At 44.2% G+C, this 22,438-nt stretch overlaps 1 protein-coding gene across 1 annotated transcript in view; it reads right to left on the bottom strand.

Annotated features, from left to right (window-relative positions):
• Positions 1–22,438, bottom strand: part of B3gnt2 (UDP-GlcNAc:betaGal beta-1,3-N-acetylglucosaminyltransferase 2) — a 30,893-nt gene extending 8,455 nt beyond the window's left edge. The window contains exon 1 of the mRNA XM_013022541.1: positions 22,374–22,438. The gene's annotated coding sequence lies outside the window, so the exon portion shown is untranslated. The remainder of the gene's footprint in view (positions 1–22,373) is intronic.

The following is a 22,438-nucleotide window of genomic DNA, read 5'->3' as shown; positions in this document are numbered from 1 at the left end:
ATGCCAGTCTTCTTGGGCTGCCATCTATTAGAAAGGACTGACTCCTGCTTCCGATAGTATGAACACATCTGCTTTATTTTACTGAGTGTGCACCAGAAACCAGCAATCCAAAGATGCAGCTATTCTAAACACTCCTCTGATTTTGGATGGGTACACCAAGCACAGGGACTAAACTTGTCCAAGGTCACACAATAAGTAGCACAGCCAGGCTTCAAACCCAAGCAATGTGTGAGGTTCCAACGTATGAGGTTTAAACTATAATGCAAGCAAATGCAGCCACACAGGCTTATGATAAAAGCAAATGAGGAAATGCTAGTCTTTTTTCAGTGGTAATCTTACTGAACTATCAAGAGTCAAAACCCAGATATGGAAGACAAGGAGGAACTGTAACATTTACTAAATTATTGCTCTGGCAACAGGTCCTTCTTCTCTCATCTGATATGAGGAAATGGGAAAAATGAGAATCCCGGCTTCCTGGCCAGCAAGCAATGGAGTCAGGATTTGAGCTGTGGTGTGTGGTTCCTACATCCTGTACTAGAACGTGGGGCAAGATTACCAAACCATGAGAAAAGACAGTGACACCTGCAAACTTTCTAACTAAAAGGCTGGTTTTTTTTCATCCCACTCAAAACCATGATCATCAAAGATATCAATTTTTCCATTAGCCGATTATTCTATTAAGTAGTAGTTATAATTCTACTCCCCAGGGCCTCCCTCCTGCCCACCCACAGGAGATGACCAACACTACAACATTCAGTTAGTTTAACTCCAGCCCAAAGCCACGAAAGGCCTTCAGCTACTTCAGCCATGCAGATTTTCAATTTTCTTCTAGACTCCAAAATACCGAAATGATGCTACTGTCTCATTCATGGACCTAAGCCTGGAAGCTACTGAACTAGATGATGCTAAAAGGTCCCCTCCAGATCCAAAAGTTCTGTAACTACTAAGGAAAGTGCTGGCTAGCAGAGAGGTGCTCATGACCAGTAGCAGCAGCCCATTTTCATGGAATATTGAAGCAGGGACAAGGCCAGTGACACACACCCTAGGCAACAGACCTACAGCCTAGGCCAGCACGCCCCATACTTCCCCACGTACCTACTGGGGTTTTATGATTTGGATCTTAAATGTCTCCTCCCCCTACCCCAATCCTGCCCCCCAGAGCCATGAGCTAAATTAAGGCCTAATAGACAGCCCGTAGCGGGAAGTAGCAGAACTTTAGGAAGACAGGCTTTGAGGTAAAAAGTTAGTTTACCGAAGGCATATCCTTGAAAGGGATACTGGAAGGTCACCTCCCCCCACCCTTCTCTCTCCAACCCCTACTCTTCATGTCAGTTTTTTGTTTTGTGCCAGTACTGGAACTTGTGGCTTTTCCACTCAAGGCTGGTGCTCGACCACTTGAGTCACATCTTCCCCTCCATAATAAACTGTGGTACCAAAGGCCAAAGCAATAGAGCCAAGTGAACATAAACTGAAGTTCAAAACAGTAAGTCAAAATAAACTTTTCTCCTTTAAGCTGACTTATCTCAGCTTTTTTGTCACAGCAAAAAAATTAAAATTTAAAAAAAAAACACACAAATTTCTGGATAAAAGAAAGGTAGAACCTTCTTGTAGTCATGAATTGAGAGGACCCAATGACTCTTACCCTATCAGACTGAGGAAGCCAACTTTGTGGTGTGATCTCCAGCAATGTGTAAGTTAGCAGCCTCCACTTGAAAAAGTCCTGCTTCCTGCTCAAGCAAGACCAACTCACGAATGCTCATAGATACAGAAGGATCCCAGGCCTTAGGCCTTATCACAAGGCAGAGAAGTAGTGCCTCCTTGAGCCCCTTGCTCTAGGAGCCTGTCAAGAATGGCTTCTCAAACACTGTCACCTCGTATGCTACTCCATCTGTTGCCTGCTCCCTGCCAGCCCTTCCCAAATTCTGCTCAGACAAATAGGGGCACAAACCATGTGCAGCTAAGTGGTTCTGGGGGGAGAGAACAGCTCCCAGCATCATGATGGCAGATGGCAGGTGAGGAGGCAATGAATCTGGCGGCTCAGTGGGACCAGAAGGCCTTGGCTGTCCCTAAAGTTCATTCCCTAATGGCAACAAGAGGCCAGGGCTAGAGTGAGGGAATTCCAGCACCCTCCTATTCCCTCGAGAGAGGCTGGCACTAGGCCGAGATGTGTCTCCTTCTATTTTTTGGTCTGTAAGTCACAGAATTACATGCTAAGTTTAAGGAATTTGGTGCCTACTTATTAGTTTTTTCCCTTCACGTCCAAAATTAAAAGGGAAAAGTACTTCTAATGAATCTGTTCACCCACATGTCCCCACAGGCAGTATTACAGATCAAAGTGTCTGGCAGGGCATGTTCTGGTACTCATTGTTACAACTCTCTCAAAACCCAGCGTGCCTAATTTGTTCAATTTTCATTTGTCATTTAAAATAAAATTAATCACTGGGATGGAGTTGTAGCTCAGTAGTAGAGCATTTGCCTAGCATAGAGGAGGGAGACTCTGGGTTCTACTGTCAACAATCAAAACAAAAGGCAAGACAAAAAATGAAATTAACCATTGGATTTATTCTTCAAATAAACACATACAGGATTTTCCAAAAAAGGGGGGGGGGCAGGGAAACAAAGTAATGACAGAGAGAAGTCAATGTATCCTACTACCTTTAATAAACTGAAAGTGTTTTAGGTTCTCAGTAGAAAGATTATATAATGTGTGTGTGTGCGCGCACGCGTGTGAGTGCACGTGTACAGGCACACACACATACACCAGTCCTGGGGCTTGTACTCAGGGCCAGAGTGCTGTCTCTTGAGCTTTTTTACTCAAGGCTAAGCTTTACCATTTGAGCTACACCTCTATTTCCAGCCTTTTGGTGGTTAAATGGAGTAAGATTCTCATGAACTTTCCTGCCCAGGCTAGCTTGGAACTGAGATTCCCAGATCTCAGCCTCCTGAATAGCTAGGATTACAGAGGCAGGAGCCACCAGCTCCAAGATAATAATTGTTTATTAAAACAAGGCTAGCCCAGACAGCCACTGGTGGTTCATACCTATAATCCCAGCTACTCAGGAAGCTGAGATATCTGAGGACCAAGGTTGGAAGCCAGCTCAGACAGGAAAGTTCATGAGACTCATCTCCAATTAACCCTCAGAAAATTGGAAGTGGCACTGTGGTTCAAAGTGGTAGAGTGGTAATCTTGAGCTATCAAGCTCAGGCCCCGAGTTCAGGTCCCAGGACCAACAGGGAAAAAAAAAAAAAAAGCAAGGCTAGCAGATGTTTGAGGATGGAGATATTCTAAATCATCTTCAGTCTGATATCTGCTGTTAGACCAATCAGAGTTTAATTCTGCAAGTTATTGCACTTCTCTCAGCCTCCTTATAAAATGAAGATGATATAACCAACCATACCAACTTGCTGTCTACCATGTCATGGATGTTTAATAGTTCTTAAGGCATTCTGCTCCCTCTACCCAAGACTACAATGATAGCACATGTCTCAGGTTTTGTTCTTGGCTGCCTCTGTACTAAGTTTTCTTCTATCCATCTACTGCCTTCAAAAGGAGGGCTCATGGTCTGACCATCCTAAGTTTCTGAATGGTCTCAGAATGTCTCAAAGAGACCCTTCTACTTAAGTCCCCCACTTGCAATAGGTCAAGTTCCAGACATCTGGTTAAAAAGCACAGTATTTCTTTGAATTGAGGTCCTGCGTTCCCACTTCCATCACATCCCTCACCTCTCCCCTGTTCAGTTCAGCCTGGGGCACAATCCACCTCAACACCTTCTAATTACTCTCTGCTCTACAACCAGAGCTTGCTCTCACGGCCTCATAACCTCTGCTCTCCCCTGAAAGATGATTTACTCAAGAAGATGGCCAGTCTGAATACCACACCAATCTCCTGGGAATCAGGGTATCTGTCTTCTTCTAGGTAGGCTGCCCCCCCCCACACACAGTCATTTGCCATCATCAAGGCGATCATCCTGAACCATACAATACCTTGCAATTGGCATTTGAAAGGTATTCAGGATTTAGCAAAGGAACAGAGGTGTTTGTTAGTCATGTGGTCAAGATCATGAACACAGTAACAATTTAAGTAGAACCAGGTTAATTAGATACATACAATGGGAAAAACTTGAAGGATTTTCTGGAGTTAGAGGACAGAATTTAGAAATAGTGAGTCCACATTAGATGAGGGGGTGGAGTAAGGCTTGAAGAGGTGATTGGTCAGGAAGTGCAGTCCAGCTCTCATTTTCAGTCAGGTCACCATGCAACTCATGCATGACTAAGCAGGCCAACGGGGCATTCCCTTGTGCGGGGATGCTGTGGGGGGGACTCAGCAGTGCTTCCAGGTAAGATTCCAGCTCTCCTGCACGGCAGACCCCCAAATGGGGGAGGGAGGTAGAGGTCCCTGGCCTTCAGCAACAGGACAATGAGCATACAAGGAGAGTCCTGACACAGATCTGCAACCTGGGGCAAGGTGTGTCTATTTACCTACCAGGGAACAATCATTTTAGAAAAAACAGGCTACAAAGCAGGTACACTCCCTTCTTAGGAAGGGCAGGTGGTGTAGAAGCTTGTTAAGAAGCTATCCGTGGTGTGGTAACATTTCTACTCCAGCCTCTAGGAACCATGTACAAGCAAGTATAGTCTACCAGGTTCTCAGCACGACCTCAGGGGGCTCTGAATACTTCTCTCTGACTCAGTCTTCTGCAGACTTAGTTGGGCTGTAGGTTTTTCAGACTGGAAACATAAACCTGTCAGTGATTCAAGCAAGGAAAGTTTAATAATACAAAGATACGATATGTGAGTAACTAAGAAGATGGAGAAAAAATTTACAGAGTGACTTTTCATTTACAGCAAAAAGTACCCACAAAAGGACCAGTTTGAAAAGAAGGGTTTCAAAATTTGTTGAAGAAGGTGCAGATGGTAGAAAAGTTCCTGGTGACCTAGATAGAGATGGTCTACAGTCACCAGGAAAGCAGGAACAGCTCTCTGGGTTATGGGATAGATAAGTCACCTGGTATGCAGAACCGAGGGCAGGCAAGGGTTGTCAGGATACTACTGGAACTGGGAACTAAAGTGGCTTGCTCCTGTAGGAGAGCTAGGCAGACATGTATACAGGGGCAGGTCAACAGGAACAGCGCAAGGAGTGCTTAGCACATAAATTAAGTGGCCAGCTCACTAGGTTGTCAGCCCAATTGGCTAGGGGTACACGCACACACTGGGGCTGAGGACAGGATGCAGAGCAGTGACTGGGCAAAGTGCAGGCAACTCTATCTCAGGCTCCCTTGTCTCACCACTGCTGCCAGAGGAAAAAGCAGCAGTCATGTGCTGGTGAAAGCTGTGTTCTGCAGCCACCAGGAGTGCAGGAAAACCACTGGTTCTCTAGCAATGTACAATCATTCACAGGTGCTCACAATATAGAGACACAGACAACAAGCTCCAGAAGGAAAATCCCTTCCTCTTGCAAAAGGAGTAAGAGCCCTCAGTTTACACCAAGTACAAAGGGCCCAGATCCATTTTCAGAGACAAGGTAACAGCAAACAAAAATATGGCACATATTTTTGTCTTGTGCCATTAAAACTCTTTATCATCAACCCCAAATCATCTCTAACCACAAACATTTTCAATTCTGGAGATGAGGTGAAAGGATATAAAACATGAGTCCTGTACCTTGAAGTGACAAGTCAATAAACACATGACAGTTCTTTAGGTGGTGGTAGGTGACTGGGGCAAGGCCTCAGCAGGCCTGCATAGGGCAGAATGCAGAATGTGAGGACAAGCAGGATAAACAAGGAGGTGGGGTGGGATCACCCGGTGTCTGCAGGCAACAACTAACACAGCCAGATCCAGGGCAGACAGCTGCTGAGGCTACCCAGAAAAGAATGGGTTGGAGCTGCTGGCAGTGCCTACGGTCTCCCCACTAGGAAGAAGAGTCCTGTTCACAGCTAACCTGACAAAAACCACTGCTGGACAGACTGTAGGGACAAGTCCTCTCTCACATCAATATTTAAAAATTGAAAACTGTATCAAATAGGAATACAAAGTAAGGGTGAAATGAAGGACTCCAAATCAGATGTCCACATGATCATAAATAAAGGTGACATCTGAGTTCACTAAGACTTAATCTCTATAAAACACAGGTTTGGCTTGTCTCCTCTCATCAGATCTCCAACAAACACACACTCCTGACAACTTACAGGAACATTTGGTCTGTCTTACCAATTGCTAACCAATAGGCATGAGCTATTTTCTAACATTTGCTGTAATTAAAAGACAACTTACTATAAGCACATGCTTTCTTCATCATCATCTGAATATTTCTTTTGAAGACTGCAAAGGGAACACAGCCTGTTGAAGTCATTTAGCATCTAGCCATGATATTCTACTCACTGACCACCAAAAAGAAAGGCCACACTGAATGAAGCTCTCCCGGCACATCCAAGGGCATGAAGTGGTCCACAATGCCGACGGCCATTGTCCCTACATCGTTCCCTTAGACCTACTTTACAAGCTTCTTTCCTGATTTTCCTACTCCTTGTGTCCTTTTCCCATTCTATGTCAGGATGTTCTCCTCTCATTTAATCTTCACAACAAGCTCAAAAATGTGAAGCAATTAGGTTGAGGTCAGAGAGCTAATCCCCATGGAGACAGTTTGTGGACTTTGGACCCAACCCTGAGTCTACGTTCTTACATGGTTCACCAGCAACAATGCCATTGAAAGAGGACCTCAAGGATTCCCAAATCAAGTTGTACTTTTAAAAAAATAATTAAGGGACTGAAATCACTGAATATGCAGGAAAGCGTAAACAAGCCAAAGGGAGTGACATCTTTAAAAAGGAAAAATCAAATTTAGAAAGCAATAATGGGAACAAATTGGTTGACTGGGAATCACTCCCTCACCTAAGGGAGGTCTTAGTCCAGTAATACAGGTAGGTACCTTCAGTGCCAGCATACAATCTCCTGCTAATGTGTTTCATAACTCATGAGCAACTTTTGATTCATTCGTTTTCCATAAAAAGAATGATAAATTAGCAAGAACTTAAACTCACCTAGTTACAATCAAGTTCAAGCAAAGCCTTCATTTACCAGAGAGGAACTGAACCTTCTTTCTACTGCCCTTCAGCATCACAGCCTGACTGATATGACCTAGGTAGACCCAAACTATCTTGCTCTAAGAAAACAATCAGCATATAACAGGGTGAAAACCAAAGAACTAGTACTAGCCATCCTGACCAACCAATACTAGATCATCTTGCTTTGTTTTTTTACAAACATACACACACATTCCATACAGGGATCACCGCCCATTCATTACCAGAAAGAACAAATTTCTTTTCCAGCACTCTACAGATCGCCTGCTCCAAATACCTCAGTTACATAGGAAAACAAGGCCCCCAGGGGCAAAGAGCCATAAGAGGAGGCAACATCAGCAAGGAGAGGAACCAGGATTGCCACCACTTCCCAGCAGTACTGTTAGTCCAGCAATGAAACTTATTTAGTCTTTTTCCGAAGTCTACAGTTTCAATTCTGAGCCATATAAAAACAATATAAATATAAAAACATATAATATATATTATATAATAAATATAAATAAATAAATATAAATATAAAAACAAACAAAGAAGTTCATCCGTCCCACTCTCTTCCTCCATCCCATTACTCCCACTGCACTTGGGCTTGCTTTTATTAATTCCTTCTGTTACAACATCTCACCCACGTAGATCTGAATAAGCACTCTGTGATAACATGTCTGACACTCCACAGGAAGTCTGGGCTGTATCTCTAGGACTGTCTGCCTCTCAACAGGCAATAAATCTACTAACAGTAAAGGAAATAGGATGTACCTAAAGGAAAATCTTTCTTCTTTGACCTTTCTGATCAAGAAGCTTCTCTTCAAACTGCTTGAAACAATCATTACTGGATAATTTCATATAAAGGACCTAAGTTTCCAAGCCCACTCTTAAAAGTATCCCTCCCTTGGTTCCTGGATGGTAGTTTATATGTCCTGGCCACTCCTCTTTCCCAATTCCCAAGTTTCCCCCGACCAAATATCCCACCCATCAGGAGAGCATTACCTGCTACCATCTCAAGGCAGTATGTCACCTGAAAACATCTCTCAGGAAACAGTCATGCACAATTAAATAAACCTATAAACAAATGCAGGCCCAAGGGAGGGGGGAAGGGATGAAGAAGGCAATTAAAAATTAATAAAAATGCTCAAGCACAAATCACTCTACTGGACTTGAAACAGAATGTCATTATATAAACTGACCTTGTGTAATTGCTTCTGGATATAAGTAGGCCACCAGCCGTAGCTTGGCAATTTTGGTGTACAGAGATGGGGCTTGGAGGGGGGCAGTCAATGGCTAATTTGGTGTCACTTAGGTGGTTCTACTCAAGTCTGTAGGTATATATACAGAAAAGCCGGGGAACTAAATTAAGAAAAAATATTTTCATGTAGGTATTAAAAAGTGATAAATGTCAGTGCACACAGTAAAATGTATAAAAAATTCAATTACTAACTAGTCCAAATTAAAAGCTCACTCCCTTCAAACTCTTTAGATTGACTTTTAAAATGACACATTCTCCACTACTTAGTTCCATAGGCTGCAATAACTGACTGTAAATAGAGGTAGAAATTCAAAATTTTAAAACAGTCACTTTAATATTAAGCACTTGGAAATGAAAGTCACTATGCCATTTATCCTGCCATAAAGAATCAGAGAGATACGGTGATACCTGCACTCAGCAAGCTAAGGCAGAAAGATTTCAAGTTTGAAGCCAGCCTAGGCTTTGTAGCCAAGACTCTCAGAAAGAGAGAAAAAAAAAAATCAGAAGTAACAACAGAATGAATAGATTTCATGTCTTTGTTCATTGTTGGTGGTATTTCCCTATGTCATTACTGTGAACACTTTGCTTTATGGTCAATAGACATTGGGGAGGTAGGGTACAGGGAAGAAAATTAACAACAGCCCACAGTCTCAGACATCTGTTCATAGCAGTGTCCAGAATGTAACATTTCTCTGGAAGAAAACATTTTGTGATTTTTTCAAAAATAATTCATTGACAGAAACAACTTTTGGTGGCACCTTTTCTTTTCTTTCTTCTTTTGGCAGTCCTGGGGCTTGAACTAGGCCTGGGCACTGTCCTAGAGCCTTTTTGTGCTCTACAACTTGAGCCACAGCACCACGTCTGGCTTTTTCTGAGTAGCTCTTATTGGAGATGAGTCTCATGGACTGTCTGGGCTGTCTTTAATCCTCAGACCTCAGCTTCCTCAGTAGCCAGAATTACAGGTGTGAGCCACCAGTGCCCAGCTGACTTTTTTCTTTTAAAAGATAGTTTTCAAATGAACAGATTTCCCAATCCTCTCATCACTAAGTTTTATTTCAGCTCCTCTGTGGATTTAACTGAACCTCTTGGATATAGGCAAAATACACCAGCAAATACAAATTTAGTTCTGACTGGTGATTTCTGGATGGTTTGAAAGTCCACTGCTTTGGAAGAAATTCCATCACACACATATTCATGCTTCTAATAAACTGAGGATTTATTTTTGTAAAAGATTTCCCTGACTTTTCAACAGTTTCTTATGTTGTGAAAAACTAATATGGAAGTATGAGAAGTAACAATACTGCTCGACTGGCAGCAAGTTTTTACTTATTTATTTGTTTATTTATTTAATTCAGTACTAGTCCTGCTGCTTAAACTAGGTCTGGATACTGTCCATGAGCTTGTTTGTTCAAGGTTAGTATTCTATCACTTGAGCCACAGTTCCACTTCCAGCCTTTGGTAGTTAACTGGAAGCCAAGTCTAGCTTTAAATCTTGATCCTCAGGTCTCAGCCTGATAAGTAGCTAAGATTACAGGCATGAACCACTGGCATCTGGCAGCAAGTTTTGTTTTTGTGGATTTTTCTGTCAGTCATAGGGCTTAGTTGCTGTCCCTGAGCTCTTCAGCTCAAAACGAGTACTCTACCACTTCCAGTTTTCTGGTGGTTAAATGGAGATAAGAGTCTCACGGACTTTCATGCCCTGGCTGGCTTTGAACAGCAATCCTCAGATCTCAGCATCTTGAGTAGCTATGATTAGAGGTGTAAGCCACCGGCATCCGGTTTCATCAGCAAGTTTTTATTAATCAGAGTACCACTTAGATATGGAAGTGGCTGATGTTAAATAAATTCTGATTTCTTTCTAATTTCTCATCTATAGATTCAAGTTGTCAACTTGTTAATGTCTACTAGTTAAGCTTTGTTTTGTATAATACATATGTGATATATATTAGTTATACATTATATTATATACACACATTTGTTTTTCCATTGTATACAAACAGGAAGGATTTATCATTTTTCTGTGATACATTAGATTATGTAGAAAATATTTGTGAACAATTTATAAAATGAAAAAGTTCCTGTAGGTGTTTTATATAGTATCTTTGTACTGACAAGATTTCACTCCCAGGGCTGGGAAGGTGGCTTAGTGGTAGAGCGCTTGTCTTGCATGCATGAGGCCCTGGGTTTGATTCCTCAGCACCAAAAAAAAAAAAAAAAAAAAAAAAAAAGCCGTAAGTGGTGCTGTGGCTTAAGTGGTAGAGCGCTAGCCTTGAGCTTGAAGAGCTGAGGGACAGCACCCAGGCCCAGAGTTCAGGCCCACGACTGGACCCCCCAAAAAAAAAGATTTTACTCCCAAATAGATAAAACTCCTATGATGCCTCCTGCCCCCCCCCACCAAAAAAAAAAAGGATGAGAAGAGGGTCTATGTCTCCTCAAACAGGTATTCTATAGACAAACCCCAAATAACCTCTGAATTCTAGTAAATTACTTTTGACGATTCTTGTCTCCCCTTCTGCAAATATAAGTGTTTACACTGTCTCCCTTCCAACATGAATAATTATAACCTCAAAAAATTAGGAAAGTATTGTGTGAACATAGCAACTTAGTATTGCAAAAAGCATATTAATCACTGCTTTTCTGTAACTTCAATAAATATTTAAATGTATACCAATGACAGTCACTGTGTTTAAGTAACTTCGTAAATCGCCTTTGAGAAGTTTCTAGTGACAAATTTTCTTTTTTTCTTTTTTCTTTTTTGCCAGTCGTGGGGCCTGAACTCTGGGCCTGGGTGCTGGCCCTCAGCTCTTCAGCACAAGGCTAGTGCTCTACCACTTGAGCCACAGCGCCACTTCCGGCTTTTTCTGCTTATGTGGTGCTGAGGAATCGAACCCAGGGCTTCATACATGCAAGGCGAGCACTCTACCACTGAGCCATCTTCCCAGCCCGTGACAAATTTTCTTAAGAGAATACATGGTTGGTTATACCAAAGAAGACATCAGGGAGTATAAAGGACCACAGTCCCGGACTCCAGGACTCCTCAACTTACCTATTTGGAATCTCAGAGAGATTCACCCTTCAAAACAGACATAAAAATTACAGAACAGAGCCCAGGCTGTACCTCAGTGGTAATGCCTTTGTCTAGCGTAAGCATCTGGGTTCAAAGCCTCAACACTTCATTAAAAAAGAAAAACAATCACAGAACATCCTGCAGGTTGTCAAGTGTAGAAATGTTTAAATAATATATAAAAGGAATCAAGAGAAAGTTGGCCCAAGGTCTGACACCTTAGAGGAAGAACATGAGACAAGCAAGGTTGTATTAAATATGCTTCTTACAAGACAAATGAACAAATAACACCCTCTTCCTGACGTTCATTCACTGAGTTCACATGGCAGAGCACTCACTGGTGGGCCCAGGCCTCATCAGGAACACAGTTCTAGGAAGTAGTTATTAAGGTTTCCTCACTTTGCAGACGCTCCAGTGTCCCCCTCACTTTCAAGCACAGAGCAGTGAGGTTGGTGTCCCAGAGGGGAGGGGAGACAGCCACCCCCATTCTCTTTAAACTCTCTCACCAGATCTGAATCTAGATCCAGACCCTACTCCTGATGTCCTCCTGAAGACTAGAAACCCTTAAAAGCCTCTGCTGCTCTCCCTACCCAGGCCTTTGTACAGGCTGTGACCACTCAACCTGAAATCCTTCTCACTCCTCCCCCATCCTTCAAGGCCTAGGTTCAAATCCTGCCTCTTCCTCTGTGAATGAACTGATTTCCCCCAGGCACTGTATCTCATTGAAGCACTCAGGATCACCATCCAAACCGAGGGCTCTTTAAAGAGAGTTTTAGTCCCCTGAATCCAGCAGTGCTTCCTAATGGATTAGCTCCAGAAGAGCTAAGATCCATCCCTGAATCTCACTCCCAAGTGTCCTAAACAATGCTCCCAGCATCACAGTGTCCCTCCTCACTCACATTGTTCAAACTCGGGGATACTACCTCTTCTCCCTAACATCCAAGCCCGTTCTCTTGGTAGAATACAACCTTCCTAGTGACCCCAATGCTGGGAGTAGGCACAAATAAACCACGCACCCCTCCACCCCCAGATTCCACCTGATCCCTTTCTTGCCTCTTCTCCCTATCTCAAACGTTGGTTGAATTTCAACTAGTTATTGGTAGGTGGTTAACGTTTGTTGTTGCTAAGTGGCTTTAAAAAAAAAAAAGTCACTTGGATTTAAAATATATATCCTCTAGAAGAGTGACATTTTGGCCTTTCATCCAAATGACTTTTTAAGCAGGGACAGAGGAATCATTCAATCATTCAACCAAGACTTATGGCTACATATTTAAGGAGGTGAAATAGTAACATAGCCTTCCCTGATCACTTGCCAAGAAAAATGTGTATTATGTTACCAAAATAAAAGACATGGTGGTGTTTGCTCAAAATATGGGCAGACTGCTGAGCTGGAAACCCGGTGTCTTTTAACAAGAAAAGTCAAACCACTCCAGTCTGAACTCTGTCAAAGAGCGCTGTTATCACATACTGCAGAAATAACTGATGTAGAATCATCAGAGACCACAGCAATCCATCCTGGCACTTCCAGCTATCAACCCTCTTCCACTGGGCCTGTTTTTTACTGCCCTTGCATGATCTACCACGCCCACAGCCTCTAATCCCCACTCTAATGCTCTCAGTACCTTTCTCCCCCTTCTAGATGGTTTCATGAGTGGGCTAGGGACAGGAAAATAAGCTAAGTTATCTCAATCCTTGAAACCACTGGTGCCTACCTGAGCCTTTACTACACCACTCAGTGTCTGCATTTGCCTGAAAATTTCCATTACAAAGAGTTTTTTTTTTCCCTAAGAGGATCCATCAGAACCGTAAGGAACAAAAATTCAAAAGAGAAACATTCAGTTAAAAATAGGAGCATTCATGAGAGATATTTTAAGTTCATTTGAAGAAAATAATTCCTTATGTGGTGAAGAGAGAAGAAAAGTAAAAGGGCTGCATCTCATTTAAAGAACAAAAGTTACAAAGTTCCTCATAAACAAGCTTTAGTATTTAGCCACCAAATCGTATGTGTAAAACTACATCTCACTAGCTTCAAGTGTCAAATATACTTATTATTTCTTAGTACCAAAGAGGGATTGGTTCCAAAACCCGTGAGGATCCTAAAACCCTGGGATGCTCAAGTCTTTAATAACGGTGGCACAGTATTTGCATATGACCTACCAACTACTTACAAAACCTAATACAATGTAAATACATGTAAGTAGTTGTACAGTGTTTAACTTATTATTTATTGTTCTACACCTCCATTGAAGAACTCACAGATATGGATGGCCAAATATATGGAAATGGTGACATCGTAACAAACCAATTGTGCTCTTTCAACATTAGACAAATATATTTGATTGTGAAAATGACCAAGCTTCCCAACGAACAAGCTAGGGCCCAACCTGAAGGGTGTGGCTTTTTAAAAAATACAGTTTTGTTACTCCTTGATCAAGACTAAGAAAGAAAAAAAGCAGCAGCAGCACTTGGATGTCAAGTGCTTTTCAAAGAAAATAAACAACTTAGAAAAATCTGAAGCACAATTCTGAGGTTTATGTCTCCTAAATACCCTGCTAGAGTGTTAACACCTATAGTCTGAATTCCTGATGTCGGTGGACTCATCCGAGGCACCTGTGAAAGTGGCTATACAGGTTTTATGTTATTTTGCAAAGGAGGGAGTGTGCAAAGCCAACACTGAGGGCTGCCATGGTTACCAAGATATCTGATGTCAACCCTGGAACCAAAACCTCTTGCCACAAGATCTCAATCACTCATCTCCCTAGCCAGGGTCACTCTTGCTGGACTTTCTCTCACTCTCCTTATAGCCCTAGGAACGTTCCTCTGGGGTCTTCTACAGTCAGAAATGTCCACTCTCTCTCCCTGAGGCAAAGCTCTCCCGCTCTGATAGCTGTGGCAGGTTTCCTTTGTCAAGCTCCTTGCCCTGCCTTGACCTTTCCAATCTCCTTTACTCCTACAGTCCCATTCCTGCAATCTTCTGACTTCCAGGGCAGCCACCTCTGCTGGCACCACCTGTACCCCATCCCAAGCTCAGGACTACCCCCTAACACCTCGGGTCCTCTTGGTTCTTGGCAACTTTATCAACCTTATCCACCACCAAGACCACCCCAGGGGGCCCTCAGCAGTGCTGGGTCAAGTGTGTTGCTGATCTTCCCTCATCCCACACCTTTGTCCCCTGGATATTCTTAAGACTCCATTAAACTGGGGTGGGGGGAGCCGCCCAATGCCCACTATCTTAACTCACCTCCCTCCATACCTTTCTTAACTGCTTTCCTTCCATAAAATGACCATGAGTCATTTCATCTCTCACCTCTTTAAATACAACATACATGCTTTATCCTGTACCATCCCTGCTCTGTGGGGCCACCGGTTCCCCCACTCACAAGCCAAATTAGGTGGTCTAAGTCAACAAATCTCAGCAAGCACTTACTTAAGCCAAGTGGTATCTGGCTAAAACAAACAGACAATAAAAGATGTTACGCGGCCAATTGTAAGGTAAGTGCTTAGGTGGAAATAGGGCACAGAATTGCGAATAAGGACAAGGCTATGCTAAGAAGGCTACTCAGGGAGAGAAGACTTGGGGGTGAGCCAAGGCGGAGGGCACAGCAGGCACAATGGCCAGAGGCAGGTGAGCTCAAGAGTGGAGGGAAGAGGAGGTGGGAGAGGAGGGTAGATCACTGGCGGCCTTGTAGGTGACAATGGAATGTTGCCTTCATTCTGAGGAGATTGGGAACAATGGAGGAGTCTAAATAGAGAAGTAACTTGCAGTAATTTCCTTTTTTGTTTTGCCAGTCCTGGGGCTTGAACTCAGGGCCTAGGCACTGTCCCTGAGCTTCTTTTGTTCATGGCTAGCACTTTACCACTTGAGCCACACAGCACCACTTCTGGCTTTTTCTGTTTATGTGGTACTGAGGAATGGAACCCAGGGCTTCATGCATGCTAGGCAAGCACTCTACCACTACGCCACATTCCCAGTCCCAGTAATTTCCATTTTTAAAATATCCCTCTGGGCTGGGAAGGTGGCTCAGTGGTGGAGCGCTTGCCTTGCATGCCTGGGGCCCTGGATTTGATTCCTCAGCACCACATAAGCAAAAAAAAAAAAAGTAAAAAGCCGGAAGTGGCGCTGTGGCTCAAGTGGTAGAGCACTAGCCTTGAGCTGAAGAGCTGAGGGACAGCGCCCAGGCCCAGAGTTCAGGCCCACGAACGGAACCAAAAAAAAAAAAAGAAAGAAAGAAAGTAATAAAAGATCCCTCTGACTTCTTTCAGAGAATAAAGAAAGGAAAGAGGGAAGCCCTGTCAGGGGCCCTGGGCAGCCTGGACTCTGACCCACCTCTCTGGCTCAAGCTTACTTCCTCAATACATGTCTGACCAGACAGGACACCACACCTGCTCCACAGCAAGAACTTCTAGTAGCTCCCCACTACCTCTGAACTATCAGGTGCAATACTGTGGCCCACTGCCCTTCTCCAGGCTCCCCAGTGCTCTGCTCTCAGCCCTCCATGAGCCTTCTGCAATGTCTTCTATCCTCCCTGCTGCAACCCCTCGGCCCTGTCTGTCTTCCTTTCTCTGCCCCTGAAGTGTTATTTGTTCATTCTGCAAGGCAAAGCCCAAATGTCATTGCTCAGGAAACCTACCGTGAGCTCCAGATACAACTGCTCATTCCTTAGTTCCCAGTTAGTGCTCACCCACTGCAAGACCCAGAACTTCCTGACAGCTACAATACACAAAGCAGTACACGGGACCGGGCATGCACTAGATGCTCAATCCGTGCATGTGGCCTAGCACACAAGCTTCCAGTTCACTAGTCACTAGCCTGAGGTCTTCATGATGGGGGAGAGGGAACCAAGAACAGGGGTTCCCGCTCACATAGCCAGTGAGTGCTCAACACTATTGACAAAATGGACAGCCACAAGGAGTGGAAGGACTTGAGCAGAATCTTCGGTGACTCCTGTCCTCTCTGCCAGCACCTGTAGTGGGCCCACACAGTTTCCTAATGTGTTTTTACTAAAATCTATAAATGCAGAGAATAGCACCCAGAGGGACCAAATCAAGCTGTTAGTAGCAGTTACAGTGCCAAGTCATGGTGGAATTTTCATTTTTTTAAATCTTGAATATTGTTTCTAAATAAATAACTTATAAGAAAAAAGAAGCCTTTTAGGAAAAATGCCAAAATAGCACCACATCATAAAGAATGAGTCCAAAAGTATAAAAATGTATCCAATAGACACACTAGGGACGTGAGAGGACTGGCTATTTAATACACTTACAGAGTAAGATTACCAACATCAAAAATGTTTTAAATAGCTTTTCGGAAGTAGCAATTCAAACAACTGGCCCTGTGCTCTTATGTCTGAAATAATTGTCTCACAAAACATAAAGCCTTTAAGTGTTGTTCTGAGCATCTTGGGCTCTTATTGAAGGCTCTCATCTAAATCCCAGGTGCTTTGGAATCCAGTATAAACTATTCTCATTAGCTCCTGTACTCTAGCTCCAGCTACACAAGTAAGCCAGCCACCCAGCATGGGACATTTCAGTGACTACCCCAGAGAGAAGTATACATTTAAATGAAACACCTCATCAACAAAGTGTAGAATCAACAGATTTGATTCTAACCTTCAAGAAGAGCCCTATGTAACTTTTATATAAAATAGTTCATTCAAACAGAGAAAATCTAGTTGTTTTAGTTATCATGTTTTTAATTGACTGAAAGAGAGAAAAGGAAAATGCATGTTATTTAGGTATATCCTTCACTCAGAGAGTTCCAGCAACAGGACTATCTATGGTCTATCTATAGAGTGGCAAAAATAAAATTTTAATTCAGCCAGGTCTGTTTCACAAAAGACTACACATTGTATGACTACTTAAATAAAATATAAGAACAGACCCCTCCCCACATTAAATGAAACTAACCTGTGGAAATATAACAATGAAATCTCCCACTGTATAACTAATGAAAACTAATTTTTAACAAATCTATAGAGAGAAGTCACGTCTGTGACAATGTAATATTGACTACAGAGGAACTCAGGAATCTTCTGGTGTAGCAGACTTGATCTGGGAGCTAGAAACACATATATGAGTGCATCCTTGAATATCAGTGCCCTTTGCATACACAACTCTTTGCTTTATCTCAAAAGGAAAAAAAATAACAACCTCAGAGCCAGGTGCCAGTGGCTCACGCCTGTAATCCTAGCTTACTCAGGAGGCTGAGATCTGAGGATCGCAGTTCAAAGCCAGCCCGAACAACTAGCAAACTGGAAGTGGTGCTGTGGCTCAAGGGGTAGAGCGCTTGCCTTGAGCTGCAGAGTGCAGGGACAGCGCCCAAGCCCAGAGTTCAAGTCCCACGACTGACCAAAAAATGAATAAATAAATAAATAACAACCTCAGCCAATGAATTCCAAATTCATGTTCTTAAACACTGAAGCCACCACCCAACCACAGACACAGCCTGGACCCAACTCTACCATTGATTACCTTGGATATTCCATTTTTTAAAACATTCTGGTAGCCAGGCCAGTGGCTCATACCTGTAATCCTAGCTACTCAGGAGACTGAGATCTGAAGATCACTATTCAAAGCCAGCCCGGGTAGCAAAGTCTGTGAGACTCATCTCCAATTAACCACCAGAAAACTGGAAGTGGCACTGTGCCTCAAGTGGTAGAGAGCTAAGTGCCCAAGCCCAGATTTCAAACTCCATCACACACACACACACACACACACACACACACACACACACACACACACACACACACACCATTCTGGTAAGCAATGTGTAGGCTCAACATATTAGAGTGAAGATACCTGAATAATAAACCTGGTTTAAAACCTGTCACAGAATGAAAAGTAGAAAGTATCAGTTTCCCAGCTACTGGGAATTTCCCCACTGTAGCCACATCAGCTTTGAAGTGAGAATGAAAAAAATTAAACTCTGCTCTAATTCTAAGGGAACATTTAGAGGGGCACAGGAAATTATTTGTGGCAATTTTTTTTAAATGTGGTAAGCTCAAGTTAACACAAGTATTTCAAGATATGTTGTACTTTTATCAACAATTCAAACTCTTAAGAAGTTGAATTGTGTTATAATAATTAAGTCATGTCAAGAAGACAAGCATACAGAGTATGCCGACACCGCCATCCAGCTTAACAGAAAACTCAGTACAACTATCTTTTTCCAGCAGCAAAGTAAGCAAGGAGGCCCATTAACAACTTCTCCATCAAATAAAAAGCTCCTCTCACTGAGGCTTTGTATGGGGTGAAAAGCCCTATCACCAGTAGATGATGATGAAATCATTACATCAATTCTCTCAAAGCCTTATCCCACACACGCACACACCTCTTATGCAAACAATAATTGCCTCTCCAGAGAGAGGACTATATTCATCCTACAATTTACAGACCGATTTGGCAAGTGCCTCCTAACAGCTAAGGCAACTGAGAGTAAGGAGAAAAAGACAGCTGGATCCACACCTGTTGGGGGTGTGCTCTCCTCCTCACAGGGTGTTTTCCATTATGAAGCCAGGAAATATGGCTTTTAAATGACCACAACCTCGTTTCGTCAGTATTTTAACCTTTTGTACACACCAAGTAATTGATGAAAATGACTTTAGTTTCCCTTAAGCATTTACATAGAAGACCAAATGGCCATTAAGAGAAATTTTATTCTGGTAATTTATGCACCACTATCAGAAATGTTACAATGGATTGATTGCACAATCAAATATTATCCCAGTTGCAAGATTTCAGTATTTATAAAATAATCCTGTGCATTTAGTAACTTTTAAACAGACGGTCTGATAATTCTACCAGAAAAAGTCATTGAGCAAGTTAGCTAGAAAGAATAAAAGTAGTGATTAGTGTCAAGGACAAAGAACTTCAAGGACAAATCTGTCTCTGAATTATGGTTTAAAAAAACACTAGAATTACTAAGAAACATTAAAAATCTTTTTCTTTGAAAAACAAAGGCTTTATCTTTTCTCCTAACCCTCCATCAGCCGAAAAAGCCCCTCCCCTCCCACCTGTCTGTCCATAATATCTCTGCTTTATACCATCATGGAAAGTAAAATGATTAATGTTTTTGGATTAATGTTGTTTAAACTAGGACACTCTTAGGGGAGGAACACTAAGGCAAAATGCCTCGATACCTCTAATCATATTAATAGTTATCAAAATGAACTCAGGAAAAAGAAGCAAGAAGTTTTTGTTTTTCTCTTTTTTTAAATCTTGTTTGTTCATTTATCTGTCTTTGTAAAGGGATGGGGGGGAGATGGAGGGACAAAAGGTGAACAAATGGCAGCAGTGGCACTCTAGACACTATGTTGAAAATGAATATATAACTTGTGGGCGGGGAAAGGAAAGAAAAACTAGGAGAGATTGAAGGAAGAGTTGACACTGTCCAAAAAGAAATGTACTCATGACTTATGAGACAGTAACCCGGCTGTACATCGCCTTCATAGTAAGAAGGAAAATAATACATATTTAATTTCAAAGGGTAAAGAAAATACATTTAAACGAACAGTATGGAGAAAAGTCAACCATGAAATATCAGTTCCACTTTTCTATTTTTAGCATAATTATAGTTTATTAGAATTACAGAAAGACAAGTGAGAGCTTAAAATTTTAAAAAAAAGTCTGGCATCTATGTGCCAACTCTCCTTCACCAGGCCAGAAAAAAATCAATTCCCAGTATTTTTACCATACGCAAAGTGTACCTAATTTTCCTCAAATGCAATTTCATTCTTTGAATTTTAAAAAACCCACTATCCGCGTCTGCCAAATTCAGCTGATTTTGAATCTACACAAATCTAAACAGTTCCTACAGGGTCATGATTTTGGCAAGGAGAGGCTGATGCCCGGAGAAACTTCTACATGGATCCCAAACATGACCAGCCCTCATTTAGCATTTCTTACCTCCACTGGGGCAGTGCTAGGTGATGATGGGCAATCATCCTATTTTGTCCTCAAAAACAATCCTGCAGAGCAGGTATTATTGTCCCCAAATCCAAATGTGGGAAATGAGGCTCAGATACCAACTTGCCCAGGGTCCGTGAACACTAGTCATAGAATCCAGACTTGTGAGAAGTGAGGGAAGAAACTCAAATTTAATTGAGAATTAGGCCTTTCATCATACATATGCCACCAGCACCAAAACAAGCAACAAACAAGAACCAAAAATAACACATTAGGGGCTGGGAAGATGGCTTGGTGGTAGATGCTTGCCTTGCCTGCATGTGGCCCTGGGTTTGATTTCCTCAGCACCACATAAACAGAAAAGGCCGGAAGTGTTGCTGTGGCTCAAGTGGTAGAGCGCTAGCCTCGAGCTGAAGAGTTGAGGGACAGAGTTCAGACCCCACTACCGACACACGACAACAACAAAGAGCTGGGCTGGGCGGGGAGCTCCACACGGTGGGGGCAGGGGGAGAGGGGTGCAGGTGAAATTATAAAGACACCTGAATAGGCTTGGGTGGGGGAAGAGAAGGTTTATTCAGATTACTCCAGTGCAGTTCCACCAGGCCCCAGCCCAGGTCTGATTGACAATCCTAATCTGGCTTAAGAGTACTCGTATTGTGGATAAAACTCCCGATTCCACCAGGTTCAATAATCTCCATTCAAAACCAAGAGGAAAGTGACCGCCCCACTCGGCCAGTCCTCGGGTCAGCTGTCACCAGAGAGCCCCGGACTGGGCTGGGCCGGTTGGTCCCCGCCTTCCACGTCCTCCTCCCGGCCGCGCCGTCGCCTCTTCTGCCACCCCATCACCTTCCGAGGCACAGTAATTACCCCGGGAGAATCTGTTAGAACACGCCGAGCCCCTCGTCACCAACTGGCTTCACAACCTGAAAAGCTCCAACCAGGGAAGGGTAGGAAAACAGGATTCTAATTGTCCTGAACAATTAGTTTGCCGAGTTGGGGCGGCCATTGGGGAGGCAAGGGAGCAGAGACAAACAAGCCACCCCTACGTTCGGTAATCCTTTCCAACCTAGAAGATGCCGTGTTTTAAAGATGACCTTTCACGCGTGGCACTTGGGAGCTGTGGCTCGGGTCGGCTCCCCTCCTTGATGGAAGACCCCGGGGGCGCTCAGCGGCTTCCCAACCCCGCGTGCACACACTGAGGGCCAGGGAAACAAGCCGGTGCTTCCGTGCCTCCGGCAGGGTCCGCGGCCGCCAGCCCCGCGGCGCGGCCCCACGCCCACTTCCCGCCCGCGAGGGGTTTGCCGAAGCCCGCGGGGCGCTCGGGGCCTGCCGGCTCCCCCACCTCCCGGCGTCCCGGGCAAGTTGCCGGGGTAGTCATTCTACACGGGCGGCGGAGCACACATGCATACGTGTGTGCATGCGTACATACGTGTACACGGATGTATGCATATATCATAGAGATCAAAGGGGAAGGTTCTCCCTAAGTTTCGCAGAAGCCGTCTTGGGGACCCGGGTGGCCGGGCTCGCGGTGGGGGGCGGGGAGAGGCTGCCGGCGGCTCCCGGGCTCGCAGAACACCTGATCTCCCCATGCGGCACCCGAGGCCGGCGCAGTGCGAGGGTGGGGTGCGGGGGCGCCGCCAACGATCCCACGCCGCGCGATCCGCACCCCCCCGCAAACGCCGGGGTGCCCCAGAAGAGGACGCCGAGCCCGCAGACACCCCTTCCCAAAGCCTATCTCGCTTGGGAGGGGGGGCCCGGAAGTTGGGGAGCAGCGGGAAGGGGACCGTGCTCTCGTGCTCAGGCCCGGGCCGGGCGGGTGCGGAACGGGGCAGGAGGCTCGGCAGAACCGCAGCGGGCTTTCGCCATCTCTTTCCTCTAGGGTGCCAAGGTGCCAAGGTGCGGAGGCCCGGAGGCGGCCGGAGCCACCCCGGAGCGGCGTCCACGGCGGAGGCGCCGGGAGCCGGCCGGAACTGGCGAAGGGACGGCGCGGGAGAAGGGGTCCAAGAGAGGGTCGGGGGCCGAGGAGGGGGAGGCATGTAAGAAAGGGGGAGGCGGCAGGGCGCCCCCACACGCAGGGCCCTACCTTGTCCGGGAGCAGCTCCAGCTCCGGGGGGGCGGCTGGGGCGGGAGATCCCGGCCGCATCCACG

This window comes from Dipodomys ordii, unplaced genomic scaffold, assembly GCF_000151885.1.
Source record: "Dipodomys ordii isolate 6190 unplaced genomic scaffold, Dord_2.0 Scaffold63, whole genome shotgun sequence".
NCBI lineage: Eukaryota > Metazoa > Chordata > Mammalia > Rodentia > Heteromyidae > Dipodomys > Dipodomys ordii.
Note: the sequence above shows the minus strand (reverse complement) of the source record. Positions and strands in the feature narration are given on the sequence as shown.